This window comes from Oncorhynchus nerka, linkage group LG18 (genome assembly GCF_034236695.1).
Source record: "Oncorhynchus nerka isolate Pitt River linkage group LG18, Oner_Uvic_2.0, whole genome shotgun sequence".
Lineage (NCBI taxonomy): Eukaryota > Metazoa > Chordata > Actinopteri > Salmoniformes > Salmonidae > Oncorhynchus > Oncorhynchus nerka.
In genome coordinates this window covers 43852148-43877774 of record NC_088413.1, presented here as the reverse complement: position 1 = coordinate 43877774, position 25627 = coordinate 43852148, and the positions used below count along the sequence as shown (strand labels likewise).

Genomic DNA, 25627 nt, shown 5'->3' with positions numbered 1-25627 from the left:
TGCATCACACAGGAAAGTTGATCAGTCAATAGAGCCATTTACCAGAAATGTGAGCGATTCAAAACATTGGCGCAACTTTACTGTCCCTCATCATTCAATTCCCCTCATCTAGAGAATAAGCTTTCTGGTGCACGCAATACTTTCTATTATGTTTTCCCTTTGGTGTTACTAGTGCAGTTATTCCTTGTTTGGTAACTACTAATTCTCTGTGGACTCATAAATTGCCTGGAGAATCGTTTTACAGCGTCCTTGTTTCATTTTCATGACCTAGTAAACTAAATTTTGTTTATGGAGAGTTTATCATTTGAGCTCAACAACAACCCATGTCAACCTAGAGACAGAAATCTAGAACCTGGATCCTATCATCCATTGAGTAAAATGCTTGCAGCCCACACAGACCTGGCCTCTCTCTGAAACAGGGGCAAGTGTTATTGTGGAATGTTCTGTTTAAACGATCTCAAGGCCCTGTACTCAGCTGGAGGGCCCAGGCTCCAGGGTTAGTTAGGGCTTGTTCTACAATGGGTTTGAGGGAGAGAGGGGTGGATATTGATGAATGGGATAACAGGGGGTAGAGTTTCGACCCTGGCTGCTGTTCACTCACCTAAACCTTATTGAGCACTAATGAGACGCAGACCCTACTGTACTACAGAGAAAGCCTCCTCAATACTCCTCTTCTGAAAGTTGCCAGGCTGCATTCAGGCATAATGTAAACATGATATATGAGACAGAGGGCAACTGAAGCACATAGTATGGATTCCTGCGTGTTCCTGAGATTATTTGAACATGTTATGGACCCATAAAAAGTGACTGACTTGAACTGTGTAAATAGTTCAAGTTTTTTAATTCAGTACCATCTGAAGTCTTCAGGTAAATAAATGGTATTTTCCTCTCTGCATATAATAAACAAAATATAAAATATATAAAGTTATTAATATGATAGCAGTAAATGTGCAATCAATGAGCTTTAAACATAAATGGTTGGGTGTTTTTCAGTGAGGATGAGAGGATATGTTCAAATGTGGTCAAAGCCAACACTGCCATCTGCTGGTGAAATTAACAGTGTGCACAATTGAAACTTACATCCTTAGATCTGCCCCTATAATACAAGCATTCTAGGATAATATTTAGCTTTAGGATGAGCACACTAGAGCCGACCTGTACTGGCTCTGACATTTCATTTTCACAATCCTTTCTAGCACGGTTCCAGCAATTATGGATGTGTTACCAGAACAGTGCAACTTGACTCGGCTCAGTAAAAGGTACAATTATTACACTGTGTCCATGCAGTACATTTGAAAGGACTGGATGGGTGTCACAGGAAAAGTATCTTTATTATCTGACATCGGAATAATTGACCAAACAGACATTTAAACCACTTCAAGTTACAGTTGAGTAGGATAATTGTAGCTTATCTATTGTGATTGCACATCATCTTACGCTAAGTAAACAGTATATTCACATGCCATCTACAAAAGGTGATCTAAGCATGGTAGCAAAATAAAAGTTACTATGGTAACATAGTAATAATTACCACTCCTTTTCAATGTTCAGGCCATCATACTATTCAGATAGGACAATGATTGTGTTTTGTGACCTGGTGTCTCTTAAAAAGGTTCCCAATTGGGAAATGTTGATCCCATAGTCAAAGCAGTGGTATGGCTTCTCACAAGTTTAGATTCTACAGGTTTACAAAACTCTTTTCATATCCAGTACAGTCATAAAGAGATCCTCCAGTGTGGGTTTGCTGATGTGCTCTAAGGCCAGAAATCTGCCTGAAACACTTCCCACAGTCAGAGCAGCGATGGGGTTTATCTCTAGTAGAGCGCATGTGAGGAGGCCTATGCGTAACCTGGTGTATTTTTAGATAATCTACCCGGGTGAAACATTTCTCACAGTCAAGACATTGATACGGTTTTTCTCCAGTATGTTCACGCTGATGTATCTTTAAGTGTTTTCCGTGGCTAAACTGTTTCCCACACTCAGGGCAGACATAAGGCTTCTCTCCAGTATGCATTCGCTGGTGGTCTGTAAGGTTGCCTAGTTTACCAAAGCTCTTTCCACAGTCAGAGCAAAGGTATGGTTTATCTTGTCTATGTATTATTCTCTGATGATTTTTCAATTGGGTGGAATTATTGTAGCTTTTCTCACATTCAGGACATTGGTATGGTTTCTCTCCATTATGCGACATAATATGAACTTTCAACCGATCTGATCTTGTGAACTTCTCATCACAATGCGTACAATGAAAAGGCTTCTCTCCAGTATGTAACCGCTTGTGTTTTTTCAAATTACCTTCTGAAGATAATCCTTTCCCGCACTCAGAACAGTGGTGAGGCTTCTCTCCAGTGTGTATCCTTTCGTGTGCTTTTAGGTCTTCTTCTATAAGGAAGGTAAGACCACAGTTAGAGCACAGGTGAGGCTTCTCTCCAGTGTGTTGTTGTTTATGTCTCTTAAAAGGTCTCCAAGATGTAAAACTTTCGTTACAGTCTGGACAGTGGTGACGGGGCTTCTCTCCAGTGTGTGTGTACAGGTGATGGTTAAGACCTGTTTGTGTTGTGAAAGTCTTTTCACACTGAGAGCACTGGTAAGGTCTCTCACCAGTGTGTATACGCACATGTTCTTTAAGATGTGATCGTTTTGAGTATCTCTTTTCACAGATGGGGCACTGGTGAGGCTTTACCCCAGTGTGAGTTCGCTGGTGGGCATTAAGGTTGCCCAGTAGAGCAAAGCTCTTTCCACAGTCAGAGCAAATGTAAGAAGATGCTGTATGCACTGCTCTCTGGTGAACTTTTAATTTGCTAGAATCATGGAATTTCTTCTCACAAACAGGGCATTGATAAGGCTTCTCTTCAGAATGTATTTTCATATGATCTTTTAACTGGTCAGCTCTGGTGTACCGCTTATCACACTGTGTGCAGTGGAAAGGTTTCTCTCCTGAATGTAACAGCTTGTGTTTCTTTAAACAACCTGCGGTAGAGAAATTTCGCCCGCAGTCAGAGCAGTGGTGAGGATTCTGTGTGTGAATCCTTTCATGTGCTTTTAGATCTTCTAATAAAGGGAAACTAACACTACAGACAGAGCATTGGTGAGGCTTCTTTCCAGTGTGCTTGTGTCTTTTCAATTCCAATGCATTTGGGAAATATAAATTGCAATTTTCACAATGGTAAAGTTTCTCTTCAGAGTGTGAGGACAAATGCCGCTTAAGATGTATTTGTTTTGTGAAAGTCTTTGCACACTGAGAACACTGGTAAGGTCTCTCACCAGTGTGTGAGCGCAGGTGTTCTTTGAAATGTGAAGCGCTATGGTATTTTTTCCCACATTCAGGGCAGAGGTGAGACTTTTTCCCGGTGTGTGTTTGCTGGTGTTCTGTCAGGTTGTCTTGTTGAGCGAAATCTGTTCCATAGTCAGGGCTATGGTCAGGTTTTTTGACAGTATGAGCCATCTCTTGACATTGGTTTTCTACACTTCTGGTATTTGATCTATTCTCAGAACCAGGCTGAGAATCAGGCAGCTCCTCAGCACGAATCTTCATATGTTCTTTCAACTCCTCTGAAGTACTGTACCTATTCTCGCAATGCAGACAGTGGAATGGCTTTTCTCCAGAATTTACTTGCAGGTGTTGAATAAGATCGGAGCTTTTTTTGACAGCAAGTGACATTTCCTGACATTTTTGTTCTTCATGTCTGGAACTTGGTGACCTATTAGCAGAACTAGGCTGCTCCTCATGAGTCATCATATGATCTTTTAACTCATTTGACCTCTTGTCGCATTGCAGACAGTGGAAAGGTTTCTCTCCCGTGTGTAACAGCATGTGTTCCTTTAAAGTTTCCTCAGTGGAGAAACTTTGATCACAGTCAGGGCTGTGGTGAGACATCTCCACCTTGTGTAATAACAGGTGGTCTTTAAGATTTGACTTCATTTTAAAACTCTTCTCACACTGACCACATTGGTAAGGCCGCTCCCCAGTATGTGCCATCATATGGACTTTTAACTGGTCTGATCTGACGAACCTCTTGTCACACTGATGGCAACAGAAAGGCTTAATCCCTGAATGTAGCCGCTTGTGTTTCGTTAAATACCGCACTGTAGAGAAAGTTCGCCCACAGTCAGAGCAGTGGTGAGGCTTCTCTCCAGAGTGCACTGGCAGGTGTTGATAAAGATTTGAACTATTAATGAAACTCTTGTCACACTGTGAGCACTGGAAAGGCCTCTCACCACTATGTATTCGCATGTGTTTTTGAAGACCTGCATTGCTAGAGAATCTCTTCTTACATTCAGTGCATTGGTAAGAACTCACAGAAGAGAAACATTCATCGCTATCTGAACAGTGGGAAGACGTCTTTCTAGAATGTGCCTGCAGGTGTCGTTGAGGGTGTGATAGTTTTGTGGAGCTCTTCTTACGTTGAAGGCTCTTTCCTTTGTCAACTTCCTGGTGTTGCATGCCTGATGTAGACAATGCCTCCACTGATGAGTCTGAGGACTCAGGAGGACACACTCCTGTACGAATGACAACAGAAAAACATGTCAGTAGCTGCAACAAGTTACACTATATCAACTTCGGAAAGGAAGAGGTGCAAAGCTCGCTCACCATTAATTTTTCATTTAATTAAACAACTATTAAAATATTGATGTTTCAGCCTTATTCAATGAACTTCATCTGAACATCAAGCTTTAACTGTTTAAATAAAATATGTTAATGAGCGAGAGTGTGCACTTTTTCCCATTTCAAGGCACATTTTGGGGGGGGGGGGGGGGTCGCACCTCAACTTACATTGGTTAAGTGCCCTCCACTTCTTTCCACAATATCAACTTTGCATGATAATATCAATTGTGCTCTCAAGTCCAATGTGACGTCATTACCACTTTTAGTGGATCTTTAATACAATCTGTCTGTTCATACCTGCATTAGCAAAGACTGAAATCATATCCTCCTCCTTTTCCACTTTGATGTTGAATCTCTGCCCCAGCATAAACCTGCAGTCCTCCAGCAGCAGTGTTGCATCCTGCTGTAACGACTGGGCTCCACTGTCACAACTAGGAACTAGTGACTCCCTCTGCTGGGGTATAATGAGCCACTCTGGAGCTGGATCCGCCAACTGCCTGTTGTTGGGTAGCCAAACCCCTCCCTCATTCGGTTCACCATCGCAGCTTGCTTGTGAGCTGTCCACCTCTACAGTCGCTGACTGGCTGGGACTTGTTGGCACATTGCTAGCATCTTTCTGTATTCCTTTGATGTCTTCTTTCAGTTGGAGTAACTGAGAGATTCCCTGGTCCTCTGAATCCATTATGATTACATTTTCACAATACTCCCCTACTATACGACGCAATGAGCGTTGACTCTTTCCTTTGACTTCTGATCCATCCTTGCCCCCTATTCCACAACGGTCGCACAAGTAATGTAAATTGTCCTCAGATAAAGTATATAAACTCAGTTCAATTTCATCCAACAATGTTTCCCTCTCCCGACTCATATTGCCCTACTCACGTCACAACCACGACCGGTTAGACAGCAAGCTTTTGCAATGTCTCGGACACTTTGCCCACTTCCCGTGTGATATGTGCTGATGCTCACATGAAAATAAAGCTGAGTGTTGCCTCCAGGGTGCCCAGAACTTATCTAGGACATGTCCTCGCTCTCCTGAAATAAAATCACACACAGAAGGGGAATGAAAATCAGCCTGCCTCCACTTGTTCCCCACTGACACTGTATGAGCTTAAGGTAAACAAATACTAAATGTTTACTGAATGGCACCACAAGCGTTTCCACCGAAACAGTAACATTGTTTAAAACAATATTTATTGGACTTGTTCCTGGAGTGCCACAGGTAGTCAACTTTAGGGTTGTGTCAACCATCACATCTGATTTAATCACATCATCAAACAGTGGGCTTATTGGCGAAATTCAAAACACCAGTGCCCACTTTCCCGAAAAAGATGGAACATACCAGTACTTTCGGATTTGGTATACCCCAACAGAATGCTGTTGGTCATTAAAATTGTTAATGTCAGTAGACCTCTGATTGGCCTGCTCATCCAATGAGCCAACATTACATAGTGTTCTATAAGGAAATGGCAAGCATTTTTTAAACTATGATACAAGTTTGACGTGGGTTTTTTTGTTTCTCCAATTTAATCTTTAGCTACAAAGAGTATACTGTAGGATGAGTCAAAAACCTTATTTGGGTAAGAGTTAAAAGAAAATGAACTTTTAAAAGTGAGACTTTCACTGGACAGTTACTTTAAGCTTATGAATGCTTTAAATGATGTATCGTTCCTATAAAAACAGCCAAAGATGTCACATGCATTTCCCAATACTTTCTTTATATTTTACCTTTATTTAACCAGGTAGGCCAGTTGAGAACAAGTTCTCATTTACAACCTGGTCAAGATAAAGCAAAGTAGTGTGACAAACAACAGTTAAACAAATGTAGTCAATAACACAATAGAAAAATCTATGTCCAGTTTGTGCAAATATAGAAGAGTAGGGAGATAGGCCTGAGGTGAAATAATTACAATTTAGCATTAACACTGGAGTGATAGATGTGCAGATGATGATGTGCAAGTAGAGATACTGGGGTGCAAAAGAGCAAGAGGGTAAGTAATAATATGGGGATGAGGTAGTTGGGTGTGCTATTTACAGATTGGCTATGTACAGGTAGAGTGATTGGTAAGCTGCTCTGATAGCTGATGCTTAAAGTTAGAGAGGGAAATATAAGCCTCTAACTTCAGCGATTTTTGCAATTTGTTCCAGTGGCAGCAGAGAACTGGAAGGAAAGGCAGCCAAAGAAAGTGTTGGCTTTGGGGATGACCACTGAAATATACCTGCTGGAGCGTGTGCTACGGGTGGGTGTTGCTATGGTGACCAGTGAGCTGAGATAAGGCGGGGCTTTAACTAGCAAAGACTTATAGATGACCTGGAGCTAGTGGGTTTGGCAACGAATATGTAGCGAGGGCCAGCCAACAAGAGCTAACAGGTCGCAGTGGTGGGTAGTAAATGGGGCTTTGGTGACAAAACGGATGGCAATGTGATTGACTACATCCAATTTGCTGAGTAGAGTGTTGGGGGCTATTTTGTAAATGACATCGCCGAAGTCAAGGATCGGTAGGATAGTCCGTTTTACAAGGGTATGTTAGGCAGCATGAGTGAAGGAGGCTTTGTTGTGAAATAGGAAGCCGATTCTAGATTTAACTTCGGATTGGGGTGCTTAATGTGAGTCTGGATGGAGAGTCTAATCAGTCACCTAGGTATTTGTAGTTGTCCACATATTCTGATGCTAGTTGGGTGGGAGGGTGCGGGCAACGATCGGCTGAAGACCATGCACTTAGTTTTACTAGCATTTAAAAGCAGTTGGAAGCCACGGAAGGAGTGTTATGGCGTTAAAGCTCATTTGGAGGTTTGTTAGCACAGTGTCCAAAGAAAGGTCAGAGGTATACAGAATGGTGTCGTCTGTGTAGATGTGAATCAGAGAATCACCAACAGCAAGAGCGACATCATTGATATATACAGAGAAAAGAGTTGGCCCGAGAATTGAACCCTGTGGCACCCCCATAGAGACTGCCAGAGGTCCGGACAACAGGCCCTCCGATTTGACACACTGAACTCTGAGAAGTAGTTAGTGAATCAAGCGAGGTAGTCATTTGAGAAACCAAGGCTGTTGAGTCTGCAGATAAGAACGCGGTGATTGAGAGTCGAAAGCCTTGGCCAGGTCGATGAAGACTGCTGCACAGCACTGTCTTTTATCATTATATCATTATATCATATGATATCGTTTTGAACCTTCGGCGTGGGTGAGGTGCACCCATGACCAGCTCAGAAACCAGATTGCATAGTGGAGAAGGTACAGTGGGATTCGAAATGGTCGGTGATCTGTTAACTCAAAGATTTTAGAAAAGGCAGGGCAGGATGGATATAGGTCTATTACAGTTTGGGTCTATAGTGTCTCCCTCTTTGAAGAGGGGGATGACCACGGCAGCTTTACAATCTTTGGGAATCGCAGACGATATGAGATGTTGAATAGGCTAGTAATAGTTATAATATATAAACAGTTATAATAGGGGTTGCAACAATTTCGGCGGATAATTTTATAGAGGGTCCAGACTGTCTAGCCTGGCTGATTTGTAGGGATCCAGATTTTGGAGCTCTTTCAGAACATCAGCTGTCTGGATTTGGGTGAAGGAGAAGCTGGGGGGGATTGGGCAAATTGCTGCAGGGGGTGCTGAGATGTTGGCAGGGGTAGCAAGGTGGAAAGCATGGCCAGCCAAAGAAAAATGCACATCGAAATGATCGATTATCGTAGATTTATCAGTGGTGACAGTGTTTCCTATCCTCAGTGCAGTGGGCAGCTGGGAGGAGGTGCTCTTTTTCTCCATGGCTTTTACAGTGTCCCAAAACTTTTTAGAATTAGTGCTAGAATCAAATTTCTGTTTTAAAAAGCTAGCCTTAGCTTTTTAACTGACTGAGTATATTGGTTCCTGACTTCCCTGAAAAGTTGCATATCGCAGGGGCTATTCGATGCTAAATTCACCATGTAGAGAGATAGTTCATAAGTGCGTCATTGGTGCATGTGTTGATACAGAGAGGACTGAAAAGCAAGGCTGCTCTCGGAACAGCTTTCTCCATTAAAATCGTACCTTTACAATTATTTCACAATAATGACAAAGAATCAGCTCCAAGAGAGATGTTACCACCTTTAGTTGCAAATATTGATGCAGCTTCAAGGGGAACAGAAGTAAAGCTAAGCAAAGAGATGTATTAATCCACTAATACTAAAACACGCATTTAAGATAAACATAAATATTTGTAGTACTTTGAACAATGTTTATTTGAGGATGTTTGCGGTATGCTCAGCATTGTAAAACAGTCAATTCTGGGACATCGACATGTCTTAAAATAGGCAGAAAGCTTAAATTCTTGTTAATCTAACTGCAGTGTCCAATTTACAATAGCTATTAGAGCAAAAAAAGACTGCTATTGTTTGAGGATAGTGCACAACAATAAAACAGCAACTGGTTTGATACATTCACTTCTGAAGGTAAATATCATACTTACATTCAGTAATCTTGCTCTGATTTGTCATCCTGAGGGTCACATAGATAAAATGGAGCATAGTTTTGATTGTTAAAATCCATTTTTATATTAAAATGTAGGAAATGTAGTTACTGGGTTCTACAGTTTGAACCCCCTGCTGTCTCTGGCTCCACCCCGGCCATCTAGATGCGGGAAGGTTCATGTATTTTCTGTAGTGAAGCTAACAATCCATCATGTATGACATTCCTGGGAGTGTGTAAACTATAATTTTTTATTACCATAGCATGTTTGTATGTTCTGGTATTATCTTTTACCAGATCTTATGTGTTATATTCTCCTACATTAATTTCACATTTCCACAAACTGTTTCCTTTGAAATGTTATCAAGAATATGCATGTCCTTGCTTCAGGTACTGAGCTAAAGACAGTTAGATTTGAGCATGTCATTTTAGGCGAATTTATTTATATACATACACACACACACACGTTGGTGTTGGGCTGGTGCTGGAGATGAATATGTTGAACAATTTTGAAATTTCCCATATATATATATTTTTTTTTAAGGGGCCGATCCTTAAATGGGAAATTTCTAAATTGTTCAACATATTCATCTCCAGCACCAGCCCAACACCAACATGTGTGAAAATGGTGTGTTTCTATGTTTGATGTAAAAAAAAAAAAAAATTTAAGTGTTTCAAATGACAACCAAATAGTAGGCAATGCCTACTCACAAATTTGTTAAAATCACACAATGTACACCAGGGTCACTGGAAACACTTATCGTCCTCTATCTTTTTTACAACTAAAAATAGAAATACACAATTTTCACATATGTTGATGTTGGGCGATGCTGGAGATGATGAATATGAAGTAGAACAATTGTGAAGTTTCCCTTTAAGGTATGAAACTTTATACAATTTGTTTATGTTCGTTATTATTTTTCCGGTTGAATAATTAAGATGACTCAGAAAATTAACTTTTGACACCTGGTGAGAGAGCTAGCTATCTAACATTGTTAACTAACAGGTAGGGTGTCCAATCAAAAATACAATTTGACCACTGGGTAAAATAATTGTGCAGATGATCTAAGAAAATTAATGGTCCAAACCTCATGCCTCGATCATAAGCCAATCAAAGTTTTTGGATGTCCAGAATTAGAGTAACTAAATCAATGGAGAAAAAATCTGGAAAATTATAAAGCGTATACTAGGCTTGACTCTGTACAAGAATTAAGGCTACTGGCTAACTGACGGGCTCACTTTCCCGTTGAATATGTCATCTTCTCGAATCCGCAAGACATAACACAATATAGGTAAGATGGATAGAGTTTGAGACATGTAGTATTTTCACATACACTTAATATTAATTTGAAATTCCCTTTCTGAGATTTCTCACAAAAACAAGCGTATCGCTTGGAAATGTCAGAGCACCGAGCGTAAAAAATTGTTTTTTTCAAAGCCTTACATTTAATTCAACTAATGCCATGCTAATTTAGGTTTTTGAGACCCGCCGAAACAACTTTGAAGAAGACAACCACTAAATTTAAAATCCTCAAAAGCTGTAAAAATAAACCTGCAATGTAGGCTTGGGCGGTATTGAGATTGTCATACCGACCTTGTGCCATACCAGGATACTCGGTGATAACGGCAAGGAACACAAGGGGTGTTGTTTTCAAATCCCACTGATACTCTGTAATTCGAAGGCTAACAATGCTAACAAGTACATGTAACATCTCATAGAGAATGCTAACTAAATGCTAATGAGCACCATGAACATTTTCTGAACAAACTATACAAGTAACTAAAAAAATGCTACTCAGTTTGCTGCATGCACAATACAAATATTAGCCAGCAAGGCTCTTGACACAGTAGGGGATGCTCTGCAGTTGTTACCAAGCGAATGCTTGATTTTGGAAGGAGCCAACCCCTTAGCTAGATAGCTAACTTGCTACTAAATTAGCTAACCAAATGCAATGCAAAGCATTTAGCACATTTTAAACAAACATTTTGTTTGCGAATTCCATACTGTAATTAGATCAGTTTATAGCAGCATGTGCAAGGTGGTAACCAACTTAATTAGAACAGTAAAACTTATTTTTGTCATACCTGTGGTAAACAGTCTGATATACCATGGCTGTAAGCCAATCAGCATTCAGGGCCCGAACCACCCAGTTTATAATTAGCAGGACAGGCAAGTGACAATTTTCTGACAAGTGTGTTGTTTATTAAATGTGCCAGATGTTAAGAATAGGGGTAAGAGGACACACAGTGTACAGGCAAGTGAACATTGCCTGCTAGAGACATGTGGCTTGCCTGGGCCCAGATATATGTTTATGATGACTTGCAAACTCCTACTGTATTCTTGTAGTCATGCCATGTTACTTTAAGTGTTGGCTGCATATAGGAGTTGGCTATACAAACAGATCAAAAAACCAGGCTAACATTTGCCTGATTGTCAGAGCAGAAAGAAACTTCAAGGTACTGGAGGACTACTCTCAAAATGATTTGCTTTATTAGAGGAATGATAGAAAGAAGAATGACAGTTTGTTTATTATATTTTGTAACTCCAGATAAATCACGATGACAGTATCTCAGATGAATGTTGTAATGTTAGGGTTATTATAGCAATGTAACTTACGTTTTGTTTTCAGGTTTGAATGAGAATGTACTTCCCTAACCTTTCAGTAAAGTTCAGGGTGTATTCATATGATTTGTGTATGTCTTTCCCTATATGCAAGACTAACTGCCATGTGTACTTTGTTTTGGTGCAGATATGCCTTTAATATATTGTGGAGTGGGTAACAAGTGCGGTCTAACTTTATTAGCTGGGTGCTCTGCCATATGTGACTGTAACCAAGTATCCATCCAAGTTTTTTTATGCTGAGTAAAGTAGCTTGGATAAAACATGTCGTTACGACAGGCTTGATGGAAACAGAAAATGTGTTGGTAAACTTAACAAACGTCGACAAAACAAAATATTCTAGACACGTGGTATCTTTTTTGTCAGTAAAATAAATGCTTGAGATTGCAGTGGATATTTTTTTTTTATGCACAGATATGGAAATAAAAAAACAAAATCGACAGCTCAAGTCGGACGTTTACATACACCTTAGCCAAAAACATTTAAAATCAGTTTCACAATTCCTGACATTTAATCCTAGTAAAAAAATCACTGTCTTAGGTCAGTTAGGATCACCACGTTATTTTAAGAATGTGACAAGTCAGAATAGTAGAGAGAATGATTTATTTAATCTTTCATTTCTTTCATCACATTCCCAGTGGGTCAGAAGTTTACATACACTCAATTAGTACTTGGTAGCATTGCCTTTAAATTGTTTAACTTGGGTCAAATGTTCGTGTAGCCTTCCACAAGCTTCCCACAATAAGTTGGGTGAATTTTGTCCCATTCCTCCAGACAGAGGTGGTGTAACCGAGTCAGGTTTGTCGGCCTCCTTGCTCGCACACGCTTTTTCAGTTCTGCCCACAAATTTTCTAAATCGGATTGAGGTCAGGGCTTTGTGATGGCCACTCCAATACCCTGACTTTGTTGTCCTTAAATTAAGCCATTTTGCTTCATTTTTGGAAGTATGCTTGGGGTCATTGTCCATTTGGAAGACCAATTTGCAAACAAGCTTTAACTTCCTGACTTACATCTTGAGATGCTGCTTCAAAACATCCACATAATTTTAATTCCTCTATTTTGTGAAGTGCAAAGCACTTTTTATTTTCGGTCTGGTAGGCTAAAGCGTTTTGGCAGTTATGCCTTCATCAGAGCATCCTCTGCTAAATAGAACTTGATTGAACATAAAACTGATTTCAATATGATAATATAAAGGCCTATGTAGCCTATACTGTAGTAGGCTATTTATCTTTAAGGCAGCTATCCATTTTTCATTTCAAGCACCTTTCTATCATTTGCTTGTTTGTAACAATTGCAAAGACATTGGGACATTGTATTTGTAGTAAACTTTGTTCTTAAGTTATCAGCAGTCACAGAGAGACAAATAAACATCTTGATTCTATACTATTCTAGAAAAAAATGCAACATGTAAAGTGTTGGTCCCATGTTTCATGAGCTGACAAAGGATCACAGAAATGTTCCATATACACAAAAAGCTTATTTCTCTCAAATTGTGTGCACAAATTTGTTTACATCCCTGTTACTGAGCATTTCTCCTTTGCCAAGATAATCCAGCCACCTGTGGCATATCAAGAAGCTGATTAACACTAGAACCACCATAGACCTATGACATTTGTAAATACATTTTTTTGTAATAAAAAAAAAATTAAAAGCCATGTCCTGCTCCTTCCCTGACTTTTCCTAAATGTTTGTATGTCAGAATTTTGAAAATCACAGACAGAAAAGTATTAGCGGTCACACTTATTCCCAACTTAACCCACTGAGAAAATTGTGCTGTAGGACGTTGGTACCCAGCCAGGCGCATCTCTTTCTCCTCACTGAATGACACATGGATGAATGGGCAATAATTGTGCACGTTACTTCACAACTGAACAATGAAGGTGAAGAGGTTTGTTTAAATTAGAAAGACAAGTGTAATGATTAGTTTGTGTTATGCCTATATCAGCACCAAATAATTTGACCGCTCTGTAAAAAGAAGCTGTTAAGCCACTTATTTACTGTAACTATTAAAAATCGAATGTATTGAAAGGGAACCAAAAACATGCTGTGTGTTGCAGTAGGCCTTTAGAATAATGCAAAACATATCCTTGACTATCCAAGTTGATGAGCGGGAAACAAAACAATGCCAGTCAGCCTACACAGCCGGCCCATTGAAACTTCATCTAAGTTATACAGAAACTAATTTCACACATAAGAGTTAGCCTACAGACAGGATTAAATTGACAATAATATTGAAATTCTTGGAGGTGCAGCTCCATTTCCAAAATGTCACTTTTTCTAAGAATATCCATGCTGTCCATGCATTCAGCACATGACCGCTCTGGCTACTAAGCAAAAACTACTAACATAATAAAATTAAAATATGCTATTCTGTCATCAATGGACAAATGGGCAATAGAAACTGATAATGGTGCATGTCACTTAAATTAACTGAATGATGAGCATGATGAAGAGGGTGATTGAATTTAGAACAATAGTGTAATAAAGAATTGAGGGCAGTCTATTTTATTATGAAAGGCTGGAAATGGCATAGAATTCCTATAAATCTAGGCTTTAGGCTTACATTTTTTCTAGGACTTTGTAGAATTATACAAAACATACTTTACTCAACAAATAACTATTGTTGTTATTTTTTTATATTGATACATTTAAATTAATATTTATTCATGCAATTAATCCTTTACAATAGTTTATGCACTACTTATCAAGTGTTGGCACCTTTGTTTGCGCACCTAGTGGGTTGATATGTATCTGATGCATGTGCTAAAGGGCACACCTGGCAAAGTTCACTTATAGGCTCTCGTGATAAACAGCATGATCATTACACAGGTGCACCTTGTGCTGGGGACAATAAAAGGCTACTAAAATGTGCAGTTCTGTCACAACACAACGCCACAGACGTCTCAAGTTGAGGGAGCATGCAATTGGCATGCTGACTGCAGGAATCTCCACCAGAGCGGTTGCCAGAGATTTGAATGTTCGTTTCTCTACCATAAGCCGCCTCCAATGACATTATAGAGAATTTGTCAGTACATCCATCCGACCTACTTCAGTGGGCAAATGCTCATCTTCGATGACCACTGGAACGCTGGAGAAGTGTGCTCTTCACGGATGAATCCCGGGTTTCAAGTGTACCGGGCAGATGGCGTGTTCGGCATGTAAACAGAGCGTCCCATGGTGGAGGTAGGGTTATGGTATGGGCAGGCATAAGCTACAGACAACGAACACAATAGAATTTTATCAATGGCCATTTGAATGCTCAGAGATACTGAACGAGATCCTGAGGCCCATTGTAGTGTCATTCACCTGTCAGCAGATGGAGGTCCCAAAGAATGTCCTAAGAGAATGACATGCCGACGACCACCGCTCGCGTCCTGTGCGTTGCAAAATAAATGTACACATACATGTTATTCAATCATTGCACCCACACTGCTCGCACACGCCAACAAGCATCTGCATTGCCAAGTCCCACCTCTCCCATCTCCTCAGTGGTTTATAGAAGCAGATACCCACAAGCCATCTCCTCATTGGTTATACCCACGTTGGACAAAATAAAGCGTGCCTATCTATATCGTGAATATGAACTGGTTGGGTTGAGATTATTAAATATGAAAGCACTAAACCTCTCTCTAAAAGCTTCACTTATTCAAAAGTTTTACTTGGACCCTAAAAGAGATTAATAAGAAAAGCCATACATCCATTGTATAAAAATTGCCTTTTTGCCTTTGTGCAGACTCAAAGTATAATTTTCAATTAATCGTAAATGAAATATAGCAAAAAAGTCTATCAAACAAGCATTGCAGAGCTAGCTACAAAAGTGCTGTTTGAATTAATGATTACGAGCCTGCTGCCTACCACCGCTCAGTCAGACTGCTCTATCAAATCATAGACTTAATTATAATAACACAGAAATATGAGCCTTTGGTCATTAATATGGTCAAATGCGGAACTATCATTTCGAAAACAAAATGTTTATTCTTTCAGTGAAATACGGAACAGTTACGTATTTATTCTAAGTCGAAATATTGCTGTTATCATTGAAGGTTGTGCAATGTATGTCAAATTAATTGCGGTCTTTGTTAGGAAGAAATGGTCTTCACACAGTTCGCAACGAGCCAGGTGGTACAGAACTGCTGCATATACCCTGACTGCTTGCACAGAACGCAAGAGAAGTGACACAATTTCCCTAGTTACTCCCGGTCCTAGTGAAAAGCCAACTGTCCCGGTTTATATATTATCGAATAGATATTTGAAAAACACCTTGAGGATTGATTAGAAAAAACATCTGACATGTTTCTGTGGACATTATGGATATAATTTGAAATGTGTCTGCTTGTCGTGACCGGATTCCTGGGCATAACGCACTAAACTAACGGAGGTATTTGTATATAAAAACTATCTTTATGGAACAAAAGGAACATTTGTTGTCTAACTGGGAGTCTCGTGAGTGAAAACATCCGAAGAGCAAAGGTAAACAATTTCCTGATTTTCGTGACCAAGTTACCTGATGCTAAGTGTACTTATTGTTTTGTCGAGCGATCGATAAACTTACACAAACGCTTGTATTGTTTTCACTGTAAAGCATAATTTCAAAATCTGAGACTGGGTGTTTTGCAATATTGCACTTGTGATTTCATGAATATTTTCTAGTAATATTATTTGTCTGTGGTGCTATGCTATTCAGCGTTGCTGATGACAATTATCCCGGATCCGGTATGGGTGGTTCAGAGAGGTTAAAAGTTGTCGTCACAGCAAAGGGTGGCTATTTGAAGAATCTCAAATATATTTTGATTTGTTGAACACTTTTTTGGTTACTACATGATTCCATATGTGCTATTTAATAGTTTTGATGTCTTCACTATTATTCTACAATTTAGAAAACAGTAAAAATAAAGAAAAACACATGAATGAGTAGGTGTCCTAAAAAAAACTTGACCGGTAGTGTACACACACACACACACACACACGTGGACACCCCTTGAAATGTATGGATGTCAGCCACACCCATTGCTGACAGGTGTATAAAACAGAGCACACAGACATGCAATCCCCATAGACAAACATTGGCAGTAGAACGGCCTTACTGAATTGCTCGGTATCTTTCAATGCGGCACAATCACAAAATACCATCTTTCCAACAAGTCAGTTCCTCAAATTTCTGCTCTGCTAGAGTAGTCCCGGTCAACTGTAAGTGCTGTTATTGTGAAGTGGAAACGTCAGAAGCAACAACAGCACAGCCACAAAGTGGTAGGCCACACAAGCTCACAGAACGGGACCGCAGAGTGCTGAAGCACATAAAAAATGGTTTGTCCTCGGTTGCAACACTCACTAGAGTTCCAAACTGCCTCTGGAAGCAACGTCAGCACAAGAAGTGTTCGTCTGAAGCTTTATGAAATGGGTTTCCATGGCTGAGCAGCCGCACACAAGCCTAAGATCACGATGGGAAATGCGGTATAAAGTGGTATAAAGATCGCCACCATTGGAATCTGGAACAGCTGAAACGCAGTCTCTGGAGTGATGAATCACGCTTCACCATCTGGCAGCCCGAAGGACAAATCTGGGTTTAGCGGATGCCAGGAGAACACTACCTGCCTCAATGCATTGTGCCAACTGTAAAGTTTGGTGGAGGAGGAATAAGGGTGGAAGTGGAATCTTAACGGTAGGGCATACAATGCCATTCCAGAAAATTCTGTGCTTCCAACTTTGTGGCAACAGTTTGGGGAAGGCCCTTTCCTGTTTCAGCATGACAATTCCCCTGTGCATAAAGTAAGTTCCATACAGAAATGTTCTTTGAGATCGGTGTAGAATAACTTTACCGACCTGCAGAGCCCCGACTTCAAGCCCATTGAGCACATTTGGGATGAATTGTAATGTTGACTGAGAGCCAGGACTAACCGCCCAACATCAGTGTCCGACCTCCCTAATGCTCCTGGGTGAATGGAAGCAAGTCCCCGCAGGAATGTTCCAACATCTAGTGAAAAGCCTTCCCAGAAGAGTGGAGGCCCATGATTTTGAAAAGAGGAATGAGAACTGAATGAGAACCGGAATGGGAACTGATACTTAGTTGACATGGACCGTTGGGAGTTGGGAACCAATGACTTACAGTATAATGGCATTAGGTATATGGGCATTGCATCTGAAGTAGAGAATAGCTTAACTCACACTATTTACATATCGTTTTTAAATTGAGAACATATGGCTCAACAATAATAGTAGACAATGTAAACTCACAAACAAAAAAGAAACGTCCTCTCACTGTGAACTGCGTTTATTTTCAGCAAACTTAACGTGTAAATATTTGTATGAACATGAGATTCAACAACAGACAAACTGAACAAGTTCCACAGACATGTGAAATTGAATAATGTATCCCTGAACAAAGGTGGGGGTCAAAAACAAAAGTAACATTCAGTATCTGGTGTGGCCACCAGCTGCATTAACCTCATAGTCCGCCCCATCCCGCATGCGGTAGCGTTACTACAGCCTCAAGCTCATTACCATAACGCAACGTTAGCGATTTCTAAAAATCGCAAATGAAATGAAATAAATATGCCTGCTCTCAAGCTTATCCTTTTCTTAACAATCCTGTCGTCTCAGATTTTCAAAATATGCTTTAGAACCAGAGAAAATCAATAATTTGTGTAAGAGTGGTGATAGCTAGCTTAGCATTTAGCGTTAGCATTTAGCACGCAACATATTCACAAAAACCAGCAAAGGAATCAAATAAAATAATTTACCTTTGAAGAACTTCAGATGTTTCAATGAGGAGACTCGGTTACATAGCAGATGTCCAGTTTTTCCTGAAAGATTCTTGTGTAGGACACATCGTTCCGTTTTGTTACTATGCATTTGGCTACCGAAACTAACCGAAAATTCAGTCACCTACATGTCGAACTTTTTTCCGAATTAACTCCATAATATCGACTGAAACATGGAAAACGTTGTTTGAATCAATCCTCAAGGTGTTTTGTCATATATCTCTTCATTGAAATGGCAGTCCTAGAAGCCTTCTTTGTTCTCTGATTCGGATGGAAAAATACTGGTAGCTGACTTTTGCGCACCAATTTCCACGCAGACACCGTGCGGGACACTTGGCAATTGTAGTCTCTTATGGTCAATCTTCCAATGATATGCCTACAAATACGTCACAATGCTGCAGACACCTTGGGGAAACGCTAGAAAGTGTCCGTTCATTCCTGTCGCATTCACAGCCATATAAGGCGATCATGGAAAACGTAGCTTCAGAAATCCTGTTCATTTCCTGGTCGCTCAAACATCTTGGTTTTGCCTGAAGCTTTTGTTATAAGGCACTCACAGTGAAAATCTTTGCAGTTCTGGAAACGTAAGAGTGTCTTCTTTCCAAAACTATCAATTCCAAGCATAGTCGAGCATCTTTTCGTGACAAAATATTGCGCTTAAAACGGGCACGTCTTTTTATCCAAAAATGAAATAATGCCCCTATAGGACTAACAGGTTAAGTACTGCAATGCATCTCCTCCTCATGGACTGCACCAGATTTGCCAGTTCTTGCTGTGAGATGTTACCCCACTATTCTATCAAGGCACCTGCAAATTCCCAGACATTTCTGGGGAGAATGGCCCTAGCCCTCACCCTCCGATCCAACAGGTCCCAGACGTGCTCAATGGGATTGAGATCCGGGCTCTTCGCTGGCCATGGCAGAACACTAACATTCCAGGAAATCACACACAGAATGAGCAGTATGGCTGGTGGCATAGTCATGCTGGAGGGTCATGTCAGGATGAGCCTGCAGAAAGGGTACCACATGAGGGAGCAGGATATCTTCCCTGAAACATACAGCGTTGAGATTGCCTGCAATGACAACAAGCTCAGCCCGATGATGCTGCGACACACCTCCCCAGATAATGACGGACCCTCCACATCAATCCCGCTTCAGAGTACAGGCCTCGGCTCATTCCTTCGCCGATAAACGCAAACCGATAAACGCAAAGCCAACCATCACCCCTGGTGAGACAAAACCGTGACTCGTCAGTGAAGAGCACTTTTTGCCAGTACTGTCTGGTCCAGCGACAGTGGGTTTGAGTCCATAGGCGACGTTATTGCCGGTGATGTCTGGTGAGGACCTGCCTTACAACAAGCCCTCAGTCCAGCCTCTTGCCTATTGCGGACAGCAATAGAGCACTGATGGAGTGATTGTGCGTTCTTGGTGTAACTCGGGCAGTTGTTGTTGCCATCCTGTACCTGTCCCGCAGGTGTGATGTTCAGATGTACCGATCCTATGCAGGTGTTGTTACACGTGGTCTGCCACTGCGATGACGATCAGCTGTCCATCCGGTCTCCCTGTAGCGCTGTCTTAGGCGTTTTACAGTAAGGACATTGCAATGTATTTCCCTGGCCACATCTGCAGTCCTCATGCCGCCTTGCAGCATGCCTTAGGCACGTTCACGCAGATGAACAGGGACCCTGAGCATCTTTCTTTTGGTCAGTAGAAAGGCCTCTAGTGTCCTAAGTTTTCATAACTGCTTGTTCATTAATTGTTTATGGTTCATTGAACAAGCATGGGAAACAGTGCTTAAACCCTTTACAATGAAGACCTGTGAAGTTACTTGGATTTTTACGAATTATCTTTGAAAGACAGGGTCCTGAAAAAGGGACGTTTCTTTTTTTTGCTGAGTTTATATGAGGCTAATCAATTCAATTCAATTTCAATTCAAGGGCTTTATTGGCATGAGAAACATGTGTTAACATTGCCAAAGCAAGTGAGGTAGACAACATACAAAGTGAATATATAAGGTGAAAAACAACAAAAATGAACAGTAAACATTGCACATACAGAAGTTTCAAAACAGTAAAGACATTACAAATGTCATATTATATATATATATATATATATATATATATATATATATATATACAATGTACAAATAGTTAAAGGACACAAGATAAAATAAATAAGCATAAATATGGGTTGTATTTACAATGGTGTTTGTTCTTCACTGGTTGCCCTTTTCTCGTGGCAACAGGTCACAAATCTTGCTGCTGTGATGGCACACTGTGGAATTTCACCCAGTAGATATGGGAGTTTTTCAAAATTGGATTTGTTTTCGAATTCTTTGTGGATCTGTGGGAAATATGTATCTCTAATATGGTCATACATTGGGCAGGAGGTTAGGAAGTGCAGCTCAGTTTCCACCTCATTTTGTGGGCAGTGAGCACATAGCCTGTCTTCTCTTGAGAGCAATGTCTGCCTACGGCGGCCTTTCTCAATAGCAAGGCTATGCTCACTGAGTCTGTACATAGTCAAAGCTTTCCTTAATTTTGGGTCAGTCACAGTGGTCAGGTATTCTGCCACTGTGTACTCTCTGTGTAGGGCCAAATAGCATTCTAGTTTGCTCTGTTTTTTTGTTAATTCTTTCCAATGTGTCAAGTAATTATCTTTTTGTTTTCTCATGATTTGGTTGGGTCTAATTGTGCTGTTGTCCTGGGGCTCTGTAGGGTGTGTTTGTGTTTGTGAACAGAGCCCCAGGACCAGCTTGCTTAGGGGACTCTTCTCCAGGTTCATCTTTCTGTAGGTGATGGCTTTGTTATGGAAGGTTTGTGAATCGCTTCCTTTTAGGTGGTTGTAGAATTTAATGGCTCTTTTCTGGATTTTGATAATTAGTGGGTATCGGCCTAATTCTGCTCTGCATGCATTATTTGGTGTTTTACGTTGTACACGGAGGATATTTTTGCAGAATTCTGCGTGCAGAGTCTCAATTTGGTGTTTGTCAGAGAATCATTACATTACAGAATCATTACACTAGATTTTGTACATGCCTTGTGCTGCCATGAAATGTTTTATTGGAAATCCAACCCTTGTAATCTAGGTGGTGAAATTTCTGGAAGCAGAAGATGGGACCCTTAGCTTAAAACATACATACAACTACAACCAAGTTCAACGCCAGATAGACCATCTGGGAGAAAAGTGAGTGGCACTTGGAGACGCCACTGCGATAATGAAGATGGTTTGCCTAAGACTACCACAACAATTAAATTGTCTATGCTAAACGTGTTTCAATTGTAAAGAAATAGTAGTTGGGCTATAAGAAATACTTTTTATTCAATGGGGCTAGGCAAAGCAGAGAATACAAAATATTTTGTCAATTTCACCCATACAACAATATCACCTATTAAAGTACAGTATTTTTACAAAATCATAAACAATGGTCTAACTTACATTTTAAATATTCATACGGTTTAAGGGGGGCGGCAGGTAGCCTAGTGGTTTGAGCGTTGGGCCAGTAACTGAAAGGTTGCTAGAATCCCCGAGCTGACAAGGTAAAAATCTGTAATTCTGCCCCTGAGCAAGGCAGTTAACCCACTGTTCCTAGGCCTTCATTGTAAATAAGAATTTGTTCTTAACTGACTTGCCAAGTTGAACAACAAATAAAAAGGGGGCACTGTTGTTAGGACAAGGTGAAGATGCTCTACCCAAACGGAATCATTCAGATCGACCAAAGCACAGCATATAAAAATCATATCACCGCCCGGTACGGCAACTGCACCGCCCACAACCGCAAGGCTCTCCAGAGGGTGTCACAGTCTGCCCAACGCATCACCAGGGGCAAACTACCTGCCCTCCAGGATTGCCTACCCTTTGGTTTTGAACTACTGTAGCTAGCTAACTAACTTAGTATGTTATATATAAATCGAGACAACACTGGAACTAGATATGGAACGCCGTTTGGGTATTTCAGTGTCAAAAAACATACACATCACATAACACTATGAAGTGTCAAATAAGCTTGTTAACCAATCAGGATTGGTCAACCAATTTATCACATTAATTCATTTTTGACGTAGTTATTACACTCTCACTCATATGTCACAACGATTCATCGATATGTATGCTATGATGCTGGTAAAATTGTCTGGCGTTGGACACTTCTGCAAGCTTTGGACAGTGCTGGTCGTAAAAAAGCTAGCTAGCTGATGGATGCAAGCAATGTTCTTCCCCCAAAACATAGCAAAACGACAAATGTTTCAGTAGCTATAGTTAGCTAGCTATCTAGTTAAGTGTCATCATCTAAAATACCCCTAATTTATAACCGTTCTTATTTGATTAATGGTGGTCAGACCCACCTATGTGGAGCTAGCCACAATAAGGATTAGCCACAATAGTGGAATTTGCGATTTGCCTTCAAAATAAGTCTCAATGAAAGTCATGCAAATAACACAAACAGTGGAATCATGCCATAATGGAAAAGATCATGCTAAATGAGGCTGGAATGTTCTTATATAAATTTAACAAAAGACTATTTGTTATTTTGACATAAATCTGTTGAAATCGCACTGAATGTATTAGACTTTAGAATTGAATTGGGGGCATACTTATTTCACTGTATAACCTTACCTATGGATTGTGGATCAATGACATGGGGTATCAGTCTATTCAATGACACCGAGAGAACATTAGTGTTGTAGCTCTTATCGCGGGACTATGAAATCACCGGGGGCAAACTACCTGCCCCCCAGGACACCTACAGCACCCGATGTCACAGGAAGGCCATATAGATCATCAAGGACAACAACCACCCGAGCCACTGCCTGTTCACCCCGCTACCATCCAGAAGGCGAGGTCAGTACAGGTTCATCAAAGCTGGGACAGAGAGACTGAAAAACAGCTTCTATCTCAAGGCCATCATACTGTTAAACAGCCATCACTAACACAGAGAGATTGCTGCCTACATACAGACTCAAAATCATTGGACACTTTAATAAATGGATCACTAGTCACTTTAATAATGTTTATATATCTTGCATTACTCATCTTATATGGATATACTGTATTTTATACCATCTATTGCATCTTGCCTATGCCGCTCTGTCATTGCTCATCCATATATTTATATATTCGTATTCCTTTACTTAGATTTCTGTGTATTAGGGAGTATTATGTAGTTGTTGAAGAATTGTTAGATTCCTTGTTAGATATTGCTGCACTGTCAGAACTAGCAGCACAAGCATTTCACTACACTCGCAATAACATCTGCGTATGTGTATGTGACCAAAACATTTTTAATTTAGCCACATTTATTGTACCAGTCAACCTACTGTGTGTATTGAACACTATTCCAGAGGAAAAAAACAATACAACGTGGATGGTTTGAGCCTGATAACGCAAGGACTTTGGGAAAAAAAGCACTAGGGTACTGCGTAGGCTGATACCTAACGATTGGAGATCAATGAGATGGGGTAAGGCTGTACAGTGCAATATGAATGTCAATATGCACAATAAACTGACTGTGGAGGTGATTTCCCACAAAGCCCCGCAATAACCTACAACGCTAATATTTCCGTGAACTCTTCACAGTTGTGTTCTCTGGGTGTCACCAAGTAGACCGATACCCCTATTTCATTGCTCCACATTCCAACCATGATTAACATGATCAAGTGATCATGGCCTGATTTCACCAATTGTAACCTTATGCATCAATTTCAATGAGGGACTTTTATTTTAAAGGCGAACTGCAAATTCCACTATTGTGGCTAACGTCACAACATAATCCGGTCCAGTCAAACAATTGTATAGTAGACAAATGACGCTTAATGGCTGCTTATAAAGTTAGTTTTGGGCATCAGGGTTAAGTGTCGGACTAGCTAGTTATTTCAATAGGAGAACAACAAGTGACTACCTAGCTAATACTTACTCACATGGATTCCTAAATCATTGCTAAGAATATAGAAAATGATTGCAGTTTCTACTGTTTGTTTTCAGGCTGGTTGCTTATAACATCTGTATCGTTTGATCCTGATCTAATTTCAAATGCTCACACAGACGAACAAATAATGCCTTATTACCAACGCGGTATTGTACAGCTTTGACATTGATCGTAATGGTGGCGCTTGGCTTGCACATGCAAATCCAGCACAAACAACATTCTATTCTATAATACAATTGTGTTATTTGACTTGTCAAATAAATTAAAAGCTTATTTGACACGTGAAATTGTGTTTTGACACACAAAGACCCAAACGGCGTTCCATAACGAGATGCTAAGTAGGTTAATTTCACTCACAAGCTTGACGATTTGAGAATGTATAACGCTACCATGCTGAAAAGTAAAATATTTGTAATCATTGTATTTTCAAGGTTCAATTGCCTAGCTGTTTAGCAATACTGGCTAACTAGCGATATAGTTCGTTTGGCGTTCTCTTGCTAGCTAACGTTACCGTAGCTAGCTGTAAGTGATTCGAACAATGCACATACTTTGACCGCGTGCGCGCGTTTCTCATTGGTAGGTACATTTCAGGACTAAGACATTCGACTTCTCCTGACAAAGCAACATTAGCAATGTATTTAAAAGGTGAACAAATGATATGAACCAAAATCGGACCTTTTTTACATACCTGCTTCTCCAAGAAAACTGCCTTTTCTCTGAAGACGCTGGCCTGGATGCGGTTGCCACAAAGTCAACATTGGCTATACGTAATTTTTTTTGAAAACAATCATTTGTTTTTTTGGTCTTAATTCAAGGTTAGTCATAATGTTAGCAGTGTGGTTACGTTTAAATAATTTTAAGATGAGAAATGGTAATACTGGTGAGGTTATTACTCTGTGGTAGTTAGTGGCGATATCTATACGGGATCCTTGGGACGTCACTGCACTTCTTCTATGAGATTTAACGGCAGTTGGCATCCAATTTGTTGCATTACCGCCACCTACTAGACTGGAGTACAACTCCCTTCTACTTTACTTGAAAAATCTAACCAAAGTTGATTTTTCACGTGCGCGGAATACAACAGTGAAATGCTTACTTACAGGCTCTAACCAATAGTGCAAAAAAGGTATTAGGTGAACAATACTAAATAAATACCCTATAATCTAGCACTATACTCACTAATTTCAAAATTATATAAAATAAAATGAACACCCCCCCCCCCTTCTCCACTAATTAAATGTATTTATTCCTACCTAATGCCATCACACTGACATCACCA

The 25627-nt window shown here is 40.2% G+C and overlaps 1 long non-coding RNA gene across 1 annotated transcript; it reads right to left on the bottom strand.

Moving 5' to 3' along the window:
* Positions 1-1312: 1312 nt before the first annotated feature.
* Positions 1313-25313, bottom strand: LOC115145878 (uncharacterized). Its single transcript, XR_010459734.1, has 3 exons — positions 25037-25313; positions 4901-5638; positions 1313-4497 (listed from the first exon to the last, which is right to left on the bottom strand). It is a non-coding gene; the product is annotated as an uncharacterized LOC115145878 (long non-coding RNA).
* Between the last annotated feature and the right edge of the window lie 314 nt (positions 25314-25627).